This window comes from Salmo salar, chromosome 19 (genome assembly GCF_965601325.2).
Source record: "Salmo salar chromosome 19, fSalSal1, whole genome shotgun sequence".
Taxonomy (NCBI): Eukaryota; Metazoa; Chordata; class Actinopteri; order Salmoniformes; family Salmonidae; genus Salmo; species Salmo salar.
In genome coordinates, this window is record NC_138309.1 from 22,340,284 (window position 1) to 22,357,684 (window position 17,401).

Below are 17,401 nucleotides of genomic sequence, written 5' to 3' on the forward strand. Positions count from 1 at the left end.
TGTTGGATTTATGTGTTCCGGGGTTTTTGGTTTATGTTCTTGTTTTGTATTCTAGGGTTTCTATGTTGTGTATTTCTTTGTTGGCCTGGTGTGGCTCTCAATCAGGAACAGTTGTACATCGTTGTTTCTGATTGAGAGTCATACTTAGGGAGCTTGTTTTCCACCTGTCCCTTGGTGGGTAGTTGTTTTTTGCATTGCTGTTTTGTGTAGCCTGCGAAACTGTCTTACTGTCGTTCTTTGTTTATTGTTTTTTCGTGTTCACCTATAAATAAAATAATGATGAGCACGCAACCCGCTGCGCCTTGGTCTAATCCCTTCGACTACCATGACAATCAGAATTAGAAGTGAAATTACAGTTGGGTCACAGAGATCGCATTTGAACAGATTACTCTAATAATGGGAATTGCAAGAGGAAGGATGGAATTAAAAGGAGCAATGAAAAGCATCTGTTTTTGGAAGCCGTAGTTTGAATAACAGAAAGGCAATGCGTTTTGGGACTCAATTTTACCCATAGATTTGAGGCCTACATTGGCAAAGCAGTCCTGAGAAATGCAAAACTAATCTGAGTGCATTGAGCAACTAATATGTTTTCAGAAAAGTGGCCTTGTTTCAGAAAGCATTGCAAATCAGAAGCAAATGCTAATGTGAGTTTCACAATTTTTGGAATGCTGTTACAGGGCTCTATGCAATTTGTCTCTTTCATTTATAGGCTCAGTTGTTCAATCTCTTTTGGAGACATGAGCTATTATTAGGTAAGACACAACCCCAAAATTGGCAAACTTATTCTTTGGCTATTGTTATTTATATTATTATTTCAAAATATTCTTATTTATATTTATTTTGTGTTTTTGTTCAACTTTATGTTATCTGTAGTACTACTTTGATATTGATTACTGCATTGTTGGTTTTAGAGCTTGCAAAAAAGGTATTTCACTGTACTTGTGCATGTGACATTAGAACTTGAAACTTGGCACAAGAAATGTCTTCAAAAACACAGGAGTGTGTTTTAAAGATGATCATAATTTCCACGCTAACTATAAAGTGGTCAAAACCTCAAAGCACTAAGCATTAACCCCACTATATCTAAGGTGAATAAACTGTAATATAGAGAGAAATGCAAATCAATTCAATTGTTTGTTGCCTAGGTCTGTGGCTCTATGACTCCGGCAAACTATTGCAACTAATACTATGTAAATACAATAAATACCATGTCATGGGTTAGTTCAGCTCTCTTTGGCCTCATACAGTTACTACTGAAAAGCGGTGAATCTGTCTGATAATTGGTATTTGGAGACTTCAGTGAGAGTTAAGTGGGTGTTCAAGCAGAGGTGAAAGGTCAGAGGTGAAGGAGCGGAACACATTCAGAGTCAGGGTTTAAGGGGCAATCCGGGATTGTACAATTATGTTGTTCAAAATTCAATGACTGCATATTATTCATTTAAAAGTAAAAAAATTGATTTACCGATGCCAGATTACCCCATTAAAACTATGCACACCACAATTAGTTTTTTATTCATACTAGACCCACTCTGACCAGCCAAGAGTCAACACTGTCAAGTAAGGATACACACCCTGTCTGTCTGAGGGTGTTAGCGTCAATTCAACTTTAGCTATGATGATAGATTTTAAAGAAGTAACATGTTTAAACTTCCCACCATGTCAATTGGAATTCAATAGCATGATATGACAATTTGTCACTGCCATGCCGTATTAGCTTGATGGTGAGGTGTTTACGTGTCTGGCTGCATGTGAAGCTGCTGTTTTGATTTAATGAGCCTGTGTTGGTGTTGATTTTAAAGAGGTAGCAATGTTTATTAAGATCATTAAATAACGGCCTGTATGTTATGTTGTAACATCTTTGTTGAATGCTGTGCAGAACTTGGCTACATCCCAAATGGCATCATATTCCCTACATGGTGCACTTCTTGTGATTAGAGCCCTACGGACCCTGGCTAAAAGTAGTGCACTATATTGGGAATAGGGTGCTATTTGGGACACATACTTTGAGGATAATTTATCAGAGGGATTTTGCTTCAACTGAGTCATTCCGTTGGCGGAATTTATCTGAACTGATTTATTGGCTCAAATCAAATCTGATTGACTTAGTGATTAAGTTCCTAAAGGTGGGAATCGTGTCTGATGCAATGCCAAGAGTATGGATTATAAGTAATGAACACTTGACATTAGGTTCGAATCCAGTGCAAGTGTCTGGAGGGGAGAGTTATGCAATATTTTGTCCACTAGATTTGTATGCATTATTAATTCACTCATGGTAGAGCAGTTGTACGTAAAGTATCATATAGTAATGTTTGGCATGGATCATTTAGCTATTTGATTTAAAATATTAGGACCCCTGTAGGTATAAAAAAATATATTAAAAAATGATTTCATAATATATTGAATATGGCCTTTACTACTATAGCCCATAGAAATTCATTGAATAACACATTACTAAATGGCAAAACAGACAGTCAAAAAATAAATCATAAGGAAGTGTCTGTCACTTCAAACTATAGTATATTTACTATACTAAATATCTAGGAGATATAACAATATTTCAGTTTTTTTGGTCACATATTTAACTTCTTTTTTTTGTTAGCACAAAACTACTATTCTTTTTTTAAACAGGTACCGGGTTACCTTCAGACGAGTCCAGTGACACTGGTGGGGGTTGTATAGGAAAACAGAGAACACCTTTGTGTTTGTGAGAGTGTTTGTATTAGTTTGTAGCCCAAACGGATTGTCACATCGGAGGTACTAACTTTAGACGAGTCCCGTGGGGTCCAGTGGAGGCCCGTGGTCCAGTGGAGGCTCCTCAGAGGAGGAACCAGAAGACCATCCTCCTCAGTGAATTTAATACAAGTAGTTAAATATTTAAAATGTTATCATTTTTAGATAAAACTATACTAAATACATTCACATCACCAAATAATTTATTAAAACACACTGTTTTGCAATGGTCTACAGTAGCCTTAACAGCACTCGGAGTCGGAGAACAGCTAGTTTCCGTCCTCCTCTGGGCACATTGATTTCAATACAAAACCAAGGAGGCTCATGGTTCTCACTGCCTTCCATAGACTTACACAATAATTATGACAATAATATTACACAATAATAACTTCTGGAGGACGTCCTCCAACTTATCAGTGCACTTGCAGCATGTAATGTTGTCCATCAAATGATCAGACAATGAATCTAGTACTGAAAGCATAAGCTACAGCCTGCTAGCACTGCTGTGCATAAAATGTGGTCAGTAGTTGACTAAGAGAGAGAAAGATAATAGTTGAACAGTTTTGAACAAATTCATTTCTTTAAAAATGAAGGAAAAATAAGAGAAAGGGAGAGAGAGAGAAATATATATATTTTTTTACTTTCAATTAGCTAGAGAATGCAGTTAGCTATTTTAGCGTACTTAAATACCCTGCTCAAACAGAGAGGGATGCTATGTTAGCTAGCTGGCTATGGCTTTCCAACAAATCTTCCAAATCAATATAAGCTTTTGGTTGTATTAAGTTATTGCCACCAGGGCCCACTGGTGTAACTGCTAAACTATCTTACTGCTGACTGTACACTGTACTGCATGATTGTAGCAGGTTTACTAACACTTTAGTTCTAGTAGCTATCTTAAAATCAAGTCAAAATCAAATTGTATTGGTCAAATACATATATTTAGCAGATGTTATTGCGGGTGTAGCGAACTACTTGTATTCCTAGCTCCAACAGTGCAGTAGTATACAACAATTCACAACAATACACACACGTCTAAAAGTAAAATAATGTACTCAAGAAATATATAAATATCAGGATGAGCAATGTCGGAGTGGTATTGACTCAAATACAGTAGAATAGAATGCAGTATATAGATATGTAATGAGTAAAGCTCTATGAAAACATTATTAAAGTGACTAGTGTTCCATTATTAAAGTGATCAGTGATTCCATGTTATTGTATATAGGGCAGCAGCCTCTAAGGTGCAGGGTTAAGTAACCGGGTGGAAGCCGGCTAGTGATGGCTATTTAACAGTCTGATGGCCTTGAGACAGAAGCTGTTTTTCAGTCTCTCTGTCCCAGCTTTGATGAACCTGTACTGACCTCGCCTTCTGGATGGTAGCGGTGTGAACTGGCCATGACTCGGGTGGTTGATGTCCTTGATGATCTCAATTGTGCATCTGTAAAAGTTTGCGAGGGTCTTAGGGGCCAAGCCAAATTTCTTCAGCCTCCTGAGGTTGAAGAGGTGGTGTTGCGCATTCTTCACCATACTGCATGTGTGGGTGGACCATTTCAGATTGTCAGTGATGTGTATGCCGAGGAACTTGAAGCTTTCCACCTTCTCCACTGCAGTCCCGTCGATGTGGATAGGGACTTGCTCATTCTGCTGTTTGATGAAGTCCACGATCAGCTGTTGACATTGAGTGAGAGGTTATTTTCCTGGCACCACTCTGCCAGGGTCCTCACCTCCTCCCTGTAGGCTGTCTCGTCATTGTTGGTAATCAGGCCTACTACTTGTTGTGTCGTCTGCAAACTTGATGATTGAGTTGAACGCGTGCATAGTCACGCAGTCATGGGTGAACAGGGAGTACAGGAGGGGGCTGAGGACGCACCCTTGTGGGGCCCCGGTGTTGAGGATCAGCAAAGAGGAGGTGTTGTTTCCTACCTTCACCACCTGGCAGTGGCCCGTCAGGAAGTCCAGGCCCTAGTTGCACAGGTTTGAGCCCCAGGGCCTCAAGCTGAATGATGAGCTTGGAGGGTACTATGGTGTTGAATGTTGAGCTATAGACAATGAACAGCATTCTTTTTTCCCCCTTTTTTCTCCCAAATTTTGTGGTATCCAATTGGAAGTAGTTACAGTCTTGTCTCATCGCTGCAACTCCCGTACGGACTCGGGAGAGACGAAAGTCGAGAGCCATGCATCCTCCGAAACACAACCCAACCTAGCCACACTACTTCTTGACACAATGCACATCCAACCCAGAAGCCAGCCGCACCAATGTGTCGGAGGAAACTCCGTACACCTGGCGACCATGTCAGAGCGCACTGCGCCCAGCCCGCCACAGGAGTCGCAAGTGCGCAATGAGACAAGGATATCCCTGCCGGCCAAACCCTCCCTAACCCGGACGACGCTGGGCCAATTGTGCGTCACCACATGGGCCTCCTGGTCGCGGCCGGCTGCAACAGAGCCTGGGCTCGAACCCAGAATCTCTGCGCCAACCGGGAGGCCAATGAACAGCATTCTTACATAGGTATTCCTCTTGTCCAGATGGGATAGGCCGGTGTGCAGTGCGATTGCATCATCTGTGGATCTATTGGGGCGATATGCAAATTGAAGTGGGTCTAGGGTGTCAGGTAAGGTACAGGTGATATGATCCTTAACTAGCCTCTCAAAGCACTACATGATGACAGAAGTGAGTGCTGCAGGGCGATAGTCATTTAGTTGAGTTACCTTTGCTTTCTTGGGTACAGGAACAATGGTGGACATCTTGAAGCAAGTGGGGACAGCAGACTGGGACAGGGAGAGATTGAATATGTCTATTACCACTCCAACCAGTTGGTCTGTGCATGCTCTGAGGAAACAGCTAGGGATGCCATCTGGGCTGGCAGCCTTGTTAGAGTTAACGCGCTTTACACACAGTCCTTGGGAGCGGGTTACGTCGGTGGCACTGTGTTATCCCCCAAGATGTATTGGAGGATTTCTCCAGGATTTCTGTGTTATTTTTCCAAGCTTTAACTTCCTGACTGATGTCTTGAGATGTTGCTGCAATATATCCACATAATTTTCTGTCCTCATGATGCCATCTATTTTGTGAAGTGCACCAGTCCCTCCTGCAGCATAGCACCCCCACAACATGATGCTGCCACCACCGTGCTTCACGGTTGGGATGGTGTTCTTCGGCTTGCAAGCCTCCCCTTTTTCCTCCAAACAAAACAATTGTCATTATGGCCAAATAGTTCTATTTTTGTTTCATCAGACCAGAGGACATTTCTCCAAAAACTACGATCTTTTGTCCCCATGTGCAGTTGCAACCGTAGCCTGGCTTTTTTTATGGCAGTTTTGGAGCAGTGGCTTCTTCCTTCCTGAGCGGCCTTTCAGGTTATGTCGATATAGGACTCGTTTTGCTGTGGATATAGATACTTTTGTACCTGTTTCCTCCAGCATCTTCACAAGGTTCTTTGCTGTTGTTCTGGGATTGATTTGCGCTTATCGCACCAAAGTACGTTAATCTCTAGGAGACAGAACACGTCTCCTTCCTGAGCAGTATGATGGCTGCGTGATTCCATGGTGTTTATACTTGCGTACTATTGTTTGTTCAGATGAGCGTGGTACCTTCAGGCGTTTGGAAATTGCTCCCAAGAATGAAGCAGACCTGTGGAGATCTACAATTTTCTTCTGAGATCTTGGCTGATTTCTTTTGATTTTCCAATGATGTCAAGCAAAGAGGCACTGAGGCGAAGGTAGGCTTTGAAATACATCCACAGGTACACCTCCAATTGACTCAAAAGATGTCAATTAGCCTATCAGAAGCTTCTAAAGCCATGACATCATTTTCTGGAATATTCCAAGTTGTTTAAAGGCACAGTCAACTTAGTGTATGTAAACTTCTGACCCACTGGAATTGAGATACAGTGAATTATAAGTGAAATAATCTGTCTGTAAACAATTGTTCGAAAAATGACTTGTGTCATGCACACTGTAGATGTCCTAACCGACTTGCCAAATAACAATAGTTTGTTAACAAGAAATTTGTGGAGTGTTTGAAAAAAATGACTCCAACCTAAGTGTATGTAAACTTTCGACTTCAACTGTATCTCAGTTTGCGTGATCAAAACAATCTTGAATCATAGATTTTGATTGGTCAAACTAGCGTTGAATGGACCTTAGCACGGGTTCTTCCTGTTAGAGTTTCTTCCTATAGGAAGGGAGGAGCAAAATAGAGCCGTGATCTGATTTGCCGAAGGGTGGGTGGGGGAGGCCATTGTAGCCATCCTGGAAGGAGGAGTAGCAGTGGTTGAGTGTTTTAGCAGCACAAGTACTACAGTCAATATGTTGATAGAACTTTGGTATCGTTTTCCTCAAATTTACTTCGTTAAAATCCCCAGCTAAAATAAATGCGGACTCAAGATAAGTGGTTTCAAGTTTGCACAAAGTCCAGTGTAGTTCCTTGAGGGCCGTCATCGTATCGGCTTGAGGGGGAATATCCACAGCTGTGACTATAACCGAAGAGAATACGGTCGGCATTTGATTGTGAGTTATTCTCCATCTGGTGAACAAAAGGTTTCTGTACTTTATCACAATCACACCATGAGTAGTTAATCATGAAACATACACCACTGCCATTCTTCTTCCCGGAGACTTCTTTATTCCTTTCTGCGCGATATACTGAGAACCTGCTGGCTTTATGGATGGGACAGTTTATCTGGAGAGAGCCATGATTCTGTGAAACAGAGTATGTTACAGTCCCTAATGTCCCTCTGGAAGGAGATCCTTGCCCTGAGCTCGTCTACTTTATTGTCCAGAGACTGAACATTAGCAAGTAATATACTCAGAAGTGGTGGTTGGTGTGCTGAATACGTCTGAATACGTCTTCTCCACTGGTGGCATCTTGGAGCAGCCTCTGGGATAACTTCTGCCCTGGGGGACACGAACAAAGGTTCCAATTTGGGAAAGTAGTATTCCTGGTCGTAATGCTGGTGCGTCATCGGTGCTCTGATATCCAAAAGATCTTTCCGGCAGTATATAATAACACAAAAAACGTTCTGGACTAATAATGTAATAAATAACACAGACAAAAAAAAAATCCTGCAAAGCTGCTTATGAGCTAGAAGCAGAGCTGCCATGTCTGTTGGTGCCAACTTGCTCCTCTGTTGACCATGATGTTAATATTGTGACAACCATGTAGGCTGTGTGTATCGGTTAGCAGTTATGATATGAAGGTTTGGCTTGGAAAGGTTTTTTCTCCTGCTCACAGACAGCTGATGTGTTATGCACTGAATACCACAAGCGAAGGGAAAAGGTGAAAGGAGCAGAGCACGTAGATGCGAGAAGTAATTATACAATGATCAAAGGGATCATTCTGTTTGTATGTAGCTGCTATGAAAGTTAACTTTATTTGCGTGTGATCAGGGGTGTATTCATTCCACTGATTCTGTTGAAAAATGTTTCTTGATTGTAAGCAAATGGAACGAAATATGGATAAGCATACATGCATTTGTCCAATAGAAACTCTTGTTTGCAACTGTTGGACTGATGATTACACCCTATATCAAAAAAATGAAGACAAGAGTGTGCAAGGCGGTATTGAAAGTGTCACTGTCTGTCAACTTGATTACTCAGAAATGTTCTCTCGACCTGTGCTCCTAGGTTGTAAACTTTCATTCATAGGCTAGGTTGTAGCAACCTCATGATATTAGTGTGAGGTAGTAGGTTAAAACTATCAATGTTACAATGAGCTAGGTGAATGGAATATTAATGACAGGTATCCAGTATGCTGTAATAGAAATAAGGCCATGCTCATAAAAACGTCACCAACCGCCATGTGTTGTGGCCATATTAGTTTGTTGGCTAAACCATTCTGACACTACAGACGTTTTAGTGAGAAGACCAATTTTTGAGATTTCTCCTGGTCTAAGAAACAGTGCTGTAGCTCTTCCACTTTCCACCGCAGATGTGGAAGGCCGACATAGGTGAAGGCGGAGGATTGAAAAAATATATATATGGCTAGTTTAAACAGACAGATTTTGATGGGGATTTTTTATTATGTTAATTCGATAGATGCACGGGTGCGTCAATCAACTATTAAGGATTACATTTAAGCATCAGCAAATTAAAACAGTTGACTTAGTGACGTGATAGAACACAACATTGAAGCTGGTCCCATCAGATAATCTGGCCTACATTAGCCCGATGCTAACCTCACCAGAGGAAGTAATTATTTCCAGTAACAAATTCCTCATCATCATTAAGGTGATGTCACCTTGTCCCCTTAATAATGAATCCAGGTGTTTAACATGGAGGGGACCAGTAACTTTAAGATCAACTTCATGAATTTAGAAGCAACAGTATTTTTTCATACTTTGGTCATCATCCTTTGTTCTGGTTTTCTTCAAATATTATCACATTTTATGAAAAACATGATTTTGACATTTCATGACTTTTAAAACCTGTTGAGGACAGACGTTCCATTAGCGGAAATCCTAGCCAACATCCAATGGAACAGCAGCGCGCAAAATACAAAACATCAAAAATCTAATAATTTCAATTTCTCAAACATACGACTATTTTACACCATTTAAAAGATACACTTCTCCTTAACCTCTTACATCTAGACGTTCCGCTAGCGGAACACTTGCTCCAATATCCAATGATAGGCGTGGCGCGAATTACAAATTCCTCAAAAATACAAAAACTTCAATTTTTCAAACATATGACTATTTCACAGCATTTTAAAGACAAGACTCTCCTTTATCTAACCACACTGTCCGATTTCAAAAAGGCTTTACAGCGAAAGCAAAACATTAGATTATGTCAGCAGAGTACCAAGCCAGAAATAATCAGACACCCATTTTTCAAGCTAGCATATAATGTCACAAAAACCCAGAAGACAGCTAAATGCAGCACTAACCTTTGATGATCTTAATCAGATGACACACCTAGGACATTATGTTATACAATACATGCATGTTTTGTTCAATCAAGTTCATATTTATATTAAAAAACAGCTTTTTACATTAGCATGTGACTAGCATTCCCACCGAACACTGCCGGTGAATTTACTAAATTACTCACGATAAACGTTCACAAAAAGCATAACAATTATTTTAAGAATTATAGATACAGTACTCCTCTATGCACTCGATATGTCCGATTTTAAAATAGCTTTTTGGTGAAAGCACATTTTGCAATATTCTAAGTACATAGCCCAGGCATCACGGGCTAGCTATTTAGACACCCGGCAAGTTTAGCACTCACCAATATCAGATTTACTATTATAAAAGATTAATTACCTTTTGTTGTCTTCGTCAGAATGCACTCCCAGGACTGCTACTTCAATAACAAATGTTGGTTTGGTCCAAAATAATCCATCGTTATATCTGAATAGCGGCGTTTTGTTCGTGCGTCCCAGACACTACAGTGCCTTGCGAAAGTATTCGGCCCCCTTGAACTTTTCGACCTTTTGCCACATTTCAGGCTTCAAACATAAAGATATAAAACTGTAATTTTTTGTGAAGAATCAACAACAAGTGGGACACAATTATGAAGTGGAACGAAATTTATTGGATATTTCAAACTTGTTTAACAAATAAAAAACTGAAAAATTGGCCGTGCAAAATTATTCAGCCCCTTTACTTTCAGTGCAGCAAACTCTCTTCAGAAGTTCAGTGAGGATCTCTGAATGATCCAATGTTGACCTAAATGACTAATGATGATAAATAGAATCCACCTGTGTGTAATCAAGTCTCCTTATTAATGCTCCTGCTCTGTGATAGTCTCAGAGGTCCGTTTAAAGCGCAGAGAGCATCATGAAGAACAAGGAACACACCAGGCAGGTCCGAGATACTGTTGTGGAGAAGTTTAACGCCGGATTTGGATACAAAAATATTTCCCAAGCTTTAAACATCCCAAGGAGCACTGTGCAAGCGATAATATTGAAATGGAAGGATTATCAGACCACTGCAAATCTACGAAGACCCGGCCGTCCCTCTAAACTTTCAGCTCATACAAGGAGAAGACTGATCAGAGATGCAGCCAAGAGGCCCATGATCACTCTGGATGAACTGCAGAGATCTACAGCTGAGGTGGGAGACTCTGTCCATAGGACAACAATCAGTCGTATACTGCACAAATCTGGCCTTTACGGAAGAGTGGCAAGAAGAAAGCCATTTCTTATAGATATCCATAAAAAGTGTTGTTTAAAGTTTGCCACTAGCCACCTGGGAGACACACCAAACATGTGGAAGAAGGTGCTCTGGTCAGATGAAACCAAAATTGAACTTTTTGGCAACAATGCAAAACGTTATGTTTGGCGTAAAAGCAACACAGCTCATCACCCTGAACATACCATCCCCACTGTCAAACATGGTGGTGGCAGCATCATGGTTTGGGCCTGCTTTTCTTCAGCAGGGGCAGGGAAGATGGTTAAAATTGATGGGAAGATGGATGGAACCAAATACAGGACCATTCTGGAAGAAAACCTGATGGAGTCTGCAAAAGACCTGAGACTGGGACGGAGATTTGTCTTCCAACAAGACAATGATCCAAAACAAAGCAAAATCTACAATGGAATGGTTCACAAATAAACATATCCAGGTTTTAGAATGGCCAAGTCAAAGTCCAGACCTGAATCCAATCGAGAATCTGTGGAAAGAACTGAAAACTGCTGTTCACAAACGCTCTCCGTCCAACCTCACTGAGCTCGAGCATTTTTGCAAGGAGGAATGGACAAAAATGTCAGTCTCTCGATGTGCAAAACTGATAGAGACATACCCCAAGCGACTTACAGCTGTAATCGCAGCAAAAGGTGGCGCTACAAAGTATTAACTTAAGGGGGCTGAATAATTTTGCACGCCCAATTGCACGCTTTAAACGGACCTCTGAGACTATCACAGAGCAGGAGCATTAATAAGGAGACTTGATTACACACAGGTGGATTCTATTTATCATCATTAGTCATTTAGGTCAACATTGGATCATTCAGAGATCCTCACTGAACTTCTGAAGAGAGTTTGCTGCACTGAAAGTAAAGGGGCTGAATAATTTTGCACGGCCAATTTTTCAGTTTTTTATTTGTTAAACAAGTTTGAAATATCCAATAAATTTCGTTCCACTTCATAATTGTGTCCCACTTGTTGTTGATTCTTCACAAAAAATTACAGTTTTATATCTTTATGTTTGAAGCCTGAAATGTGGCAAAAGGTCGAAAAGTTCAAGGGGGCCGAATACTTTCGCAAGGCACTGTATCTGAAATGGTAAATCAGGGTCGTGCGCATGGCGCAATTTGTGACCAAAAAAATCTAAATATTCCATTACCGTACTTCGAAGCATGTCAACCGCTGTTTAAAATCCATTTTTATTGCATTTTTCTCGTAAAAAAGCGATAATATTCCGACCGGGAATCTCCTTTTAGCTAAACAGAGGAAAGTAAACAAAGCTTTCGGTCGACGCGGGCACGAGCCTGAGTCTCACAGTACTGTAACCAGCCACTACCCAAACGCGCTACTTTTTTTCAGCCAGAGCCTGCAAAGCCACGATTCAGCTTTTTACCGCCTTCTGAGACCCTATGGCAGCCGTAGGAAGTGTCATGGGACAGCTAGATCCTCACTCTTCAATAAACAGAGACAAGAAGAACGACACCTTGTCAGACAGGCCACTTCCTGCCTGAAACCTTGTCAGGTTTTTGCCTGCCAAATGAGTTCTGTTATACTCACAGACACCATTCAAACAGTTTTAGAAACTTTAGTGTGTTTTCTATCCATATGTAATAAGTATATGCATATTCTAGTTACTGGGTAGGAGTGGTAACCAGATTAAATCGGGTACGTTTTTTATCCAGCCGTGAAAATACTGCCCCCTAGCCATAACAGGTTAATGTAACCACATTGTCTGATTTCAAAAAGGCTTTACAGCGAAAACAAAACATTAGGTTATGTTAGGACAGTACATAGGCAAACAATAACCACACAGCCATTTTCCAAGCAAGGAGATGTGTCACAGAAACCCAAAATACAGCTAAAATGAAGCGCTGACCTTTGATGATCTTCATCAGATATACACTCCTAGAACATCATGTTACACAATACATGTATGTTTTGTTCAATCAAATTCATATTTATATCCAAAAACAGCATTTAACATTGGCGCGTGATGTTCAGAAAATGTATTCCCACCAAAACACTCCGGTGAATGAGCACATCAATTTACAAAAATACTCATCATAAACGTTGGCAAAATATATAACAATTATTTAAAGAATTATAGATACACTACTCCTTGATGCAACCGCTGTGTCAGATTTCAAAATAACTTTACAGAGAAAGCAAATTGATCAATATTCTGAGTACATAGCTCAACCATCAATGCAAGCTATATAGCTACCCGCCAAGTTCTGGCATCAACAAAACTCTGAATTAGTGTTATAAATCATTCCTTACCTTTGCTGATCTTCAGCGGAATGCACTCCAAGGACTCCTACTTCCACAAGAAATGTTATTTTTGTTCGAAATACTCCATACTTATGTCCGAATACCTCCGTTTTGTTCGTGCATTCAGATCACTATCCAAAGGCATAATGTGCGAGCGTAAATCGAGACACGAAAAGTCAAAATGTTCCATTACCGTTTGTAGAAACATGTCAAACGTTGTTTACAATCAATCTTTAGGGTATTTTTAACATAAAAATGCGATAATATTCCAACCGGACAATAACGTATTCATTCCAGAAGAAAAAGAAGGAATGGCACGTTCGCGGGCTCGCGCATAACCAAGCCCTTTGTCCATAGGCAGTCCACTCATTGACTGAGCTACTATTCTCTGCCCAGTAACAGGAGAAGGAGGAAACAAGTTTCTAAAAGCTGTTGACAGCCAATGGAAGCCTTAGGAAGTGCAACGTGACCCCACAGACACTGTAGTTTCGATAGGGATTCAAAAGAAGAACTACAATTCTCAGATTTCCCACTTCCTGGTTGGATTTTTCTCTGGTTTTTGCCTGCCATACGAGTTCTGTTATACTCACAGACATCATTCAAACATTTTTAGAAACTTCAGAGTATTTTCTATCCAAATCTACTAATAATATGCATATTCTAGTTTCTGGGCCCGAGTAGTAGGCAGTTTAATTTGGGTACGTTTTTCATCCGGCTGTGAAAATACTGCCCCCTATCCTCAACAGGTTTTAAATCATCCACAGTCTAAGGATGATTGAGAAATGAGACTAGCTAAACCACCCACTTACAGATTGAATTAGTTTAGATTTTTTTACATATATAATAATAATATTGCAGTACTGCATTTATTTTTATTTTTTTACTCCAGATACAAACTTATACATACGAACAACAATTTACAGACACACGCAAACAATGACTACATCTCATCTGCCCAGACACGCATGCTCACATCCCTACCCCTAGTGCCTGCATAAATTGTCCCAATTAGTTTCTCGGTCGCCCATGCCATTTAAATAATAAATTATACATCTCACTACACCCCCATAGACATGTCTTGAAATATGCAGTTGTTTACATTGTAATACTTCTGACAGCCAACTTTTGAGCTCTGCCCACAATTTACAGACTTTATAGCATTCATTCCCAGAAAGCATGGATTATTGAGTAATTATTAGTTTTACACTGAAGACATGACACATGTCGTTGTGCTGGAGAATTTTTCAATTTACTCTCTTTCATAATAAATTATATACATTAGTTTATGCTGGATTAAGCATACATTTTCATTAAATGTAATTTCAATAGTTAAAGTGTTGAATCTTCTCTCATGTATGTAGTGATGAGTACCCAATACTACCTGTAAGTGTGTATAAACTCTGTGTGAACTCTCCACTTATCTTTAAATGATTTACCCACATGTATAACTGTGAAAAGTATACCTTAACTTAAAGTGACAGACCTATAATCAAAATCAAATCAAACTTTATTTGTCACATGCACTGAATACAAGTGTAGACATTACCGTGAAATGCTTACTTACAAACCCTTAACCTGTTGGGTCTAGGGGGCAGCATTTGCACGTCTGGATAAAAAAAATGTACCCGATTTAATCTGGTTACATAATGTCCTAGGGTTGTCATCTGATGAAGATCATCAAAGGTTAGTGCTGCATTTAGCTGTGGTTTTGTTTTTTGTGACATTATATGCTAGCTTGAAAAATGGGTGTCTGATTATTTCTGGCTGGGTACTCTGCTGACATACCCGATTTAATCTGGTTACCACTCCTACCCAGTAACTAGAATATGCATATACTAATTACATATGGATAGAAAACACCCTACATTTTCTAAAACTGTTTGAATGGTGTCTGTGAGTATAACAGAACTCAAATGGCAGGTCAAAACCTGAGAGATTCCTTTACAGGAAGTGGCCTGTCTGACCATTTGTTGAACTTCTTTTCCATCTCTATCATTTACTAAGGATCTCTGCTCTAACCTGACACTTCCCACGTCTTCCATAGGCTCTCAGAGCCCGGGAAAAAACAGAATGTCGTCATTCCAGCCCCAGGCTGAAACACATTATCGCCTTTCTCAAGTGGCCGATCAAGAGACACTGGCTTATGCGCGTGACCCCGACCGCCCCCGCCTTTGGGATTTTTTCCTCTGTTTGCCGAAAAGGAGATTCCCTGTCGGAATATTATCGCTTTTCTACGAGAAAAATGTCGTAAAAATTGATTTTAAACAGCGGTTGACATGCTTCGAAGTACGGTAATGGAATACTTAGAATTTTATTGTCACGAATTGCGCCATGCGCGTGACACTTCTTTACTATTTCGGATAGTGTCTGGAACGCACGAACAAAACGCCGCTATTCGGATATAACGATGGATTATTTTGGACCAAACCAACATTTGTTATTGAAGTAGCAGTCCTGGGTGTGTATTCTGACGAAGACAACAAAAGGTAATGAAACTTTTATAATAGTAAATATGATTATGGTGAGTGCTAAACTTGCCGGGTGTCTAAATAGCGAGCCCGTGATGCTTGGGCTATGTACTTAGAATATTGCAAAATGTGCTTTCACCAAAAAGCTATTTTAAAATCGGACATATCGAGTGCATAGAGGAGGTCTGTATCTATAATTCTTAAAATAATTGTTATGCTTTTTGTGAACGTTTATCGTGAGTAATTTAGTAAAATGTTAGCGAATTCCCCAGAAGTTTGCGGGGGGTATGCTAGTTCTGAACGTCACATGCTAATGTAAAAAGCTGGTTTTTGATATAAATATGAACTTGATTGAACAAAACATGCATGTATTGTATAACATAATGTCCTAGGGTTGTCATCTGATGAAGATCATCAAAGGTGAGTACTGCATTTAGCTGTCTTCTGGGTTTTGGTGACATTATATGCTGGCTTGAAAAATGGGTGTCTGATTATTTCTGGCTTGGTACTCTGCTGACATAATCTAATGTTTTGCTTTCGTTGTAAAGCCTTTTTGAAATCGGACAGTGTGGTTAGATTAACGAGAGTCTTGTCTTTAAATGGCTGTAAAATAGTCATATGTTTGAGAAATTGAAGTAATAGGATTTTTAAGGTTTTGAAAATCGCGCCACAGGATAGCAGTGGCTGTTACGTAGGTGGGACGAATTCGTCCCGCCTAGCCTAGAGAGGTTAAGAGTTTTCCCAGTATATGCCTGATGTTTATACATTGTACGTTGTGTGGAAAATATCCAAATCAAAGAGAATGTTTTGGTAAGGATGAAATGTGAAGTTAGTGTCTAAAATTGGATTTTAGTCAAATCTAGGCCTTGTCCTTAACTTGGTACGCCCAGAGAATTGCCCTAAAGGCGCTTACGCCCACTTCTGACCTGAGGGTATAAGACAGGAGAGTGAAGAATTAACATATCAGACTAAGTGACCCCAAGCTGCAGCGAAGGTCTAACAAAGTCAACGAACCCCAAAACGAAACACAAGGTTGAAGACAAAGAAATCTTTTTCTACACGAGCTACGGACGAGTAGCTGTGTCTAAGCGGGTGAATTCAAGCCCAACCACCCAGCCTCCACTCTCCATTGAATCGTGGTATCTACACTGTTCGAGTCCTAAGCTGTGAGCTCTGAGCTACAGAGCTGTCTGTCCTCAGAAGACCCCTTTCAGATCAAGGGCGAGGGATCAGACCACTAAGCCAAGAAGGACACTGACATCGTGAGGACAACCAGAGAGTTGCGCCGGAGAAGTGCGTCATTGAGAAGCCTAAACGACCCACGCGGAGCTTCCCACCTGAGACCTCCAACACGTAATTACATCATTATATTCTGACCCATAAGAGCGGCAGTTCGGGGCAAGGCTAGGTTTAAATAAGCATAGCTGACGAATGAACCCAAATGTATATTTCTCTCGTGTACTTTCTTTGTTTCTCTCTCTTTTAAATCCCCATTTTGGGTAACACGTGCCATAGTGTGTTGGCCTGTTATACTAAGTCCTAATCAATTGCCTAGACTGTGTTTTGTGTATGTGTATTTTTATCATCATTTTAGCTTGCTAGTAAATAAATAATCAACTAAGATTGGTGTGGTAAACTCATTGGTGTAGCCCGGGTTCGTGCAGATTCACGGATTATGCGACGTTCAGACATGAGACTAGAGGTTGATTAATTTAGCGACTGTTGTAAAATCGATATTCTGATATCCTTTGAGTTAATTTGGGAAATAGAAACTCAATCAAACTAATTTTCCCATGGTGC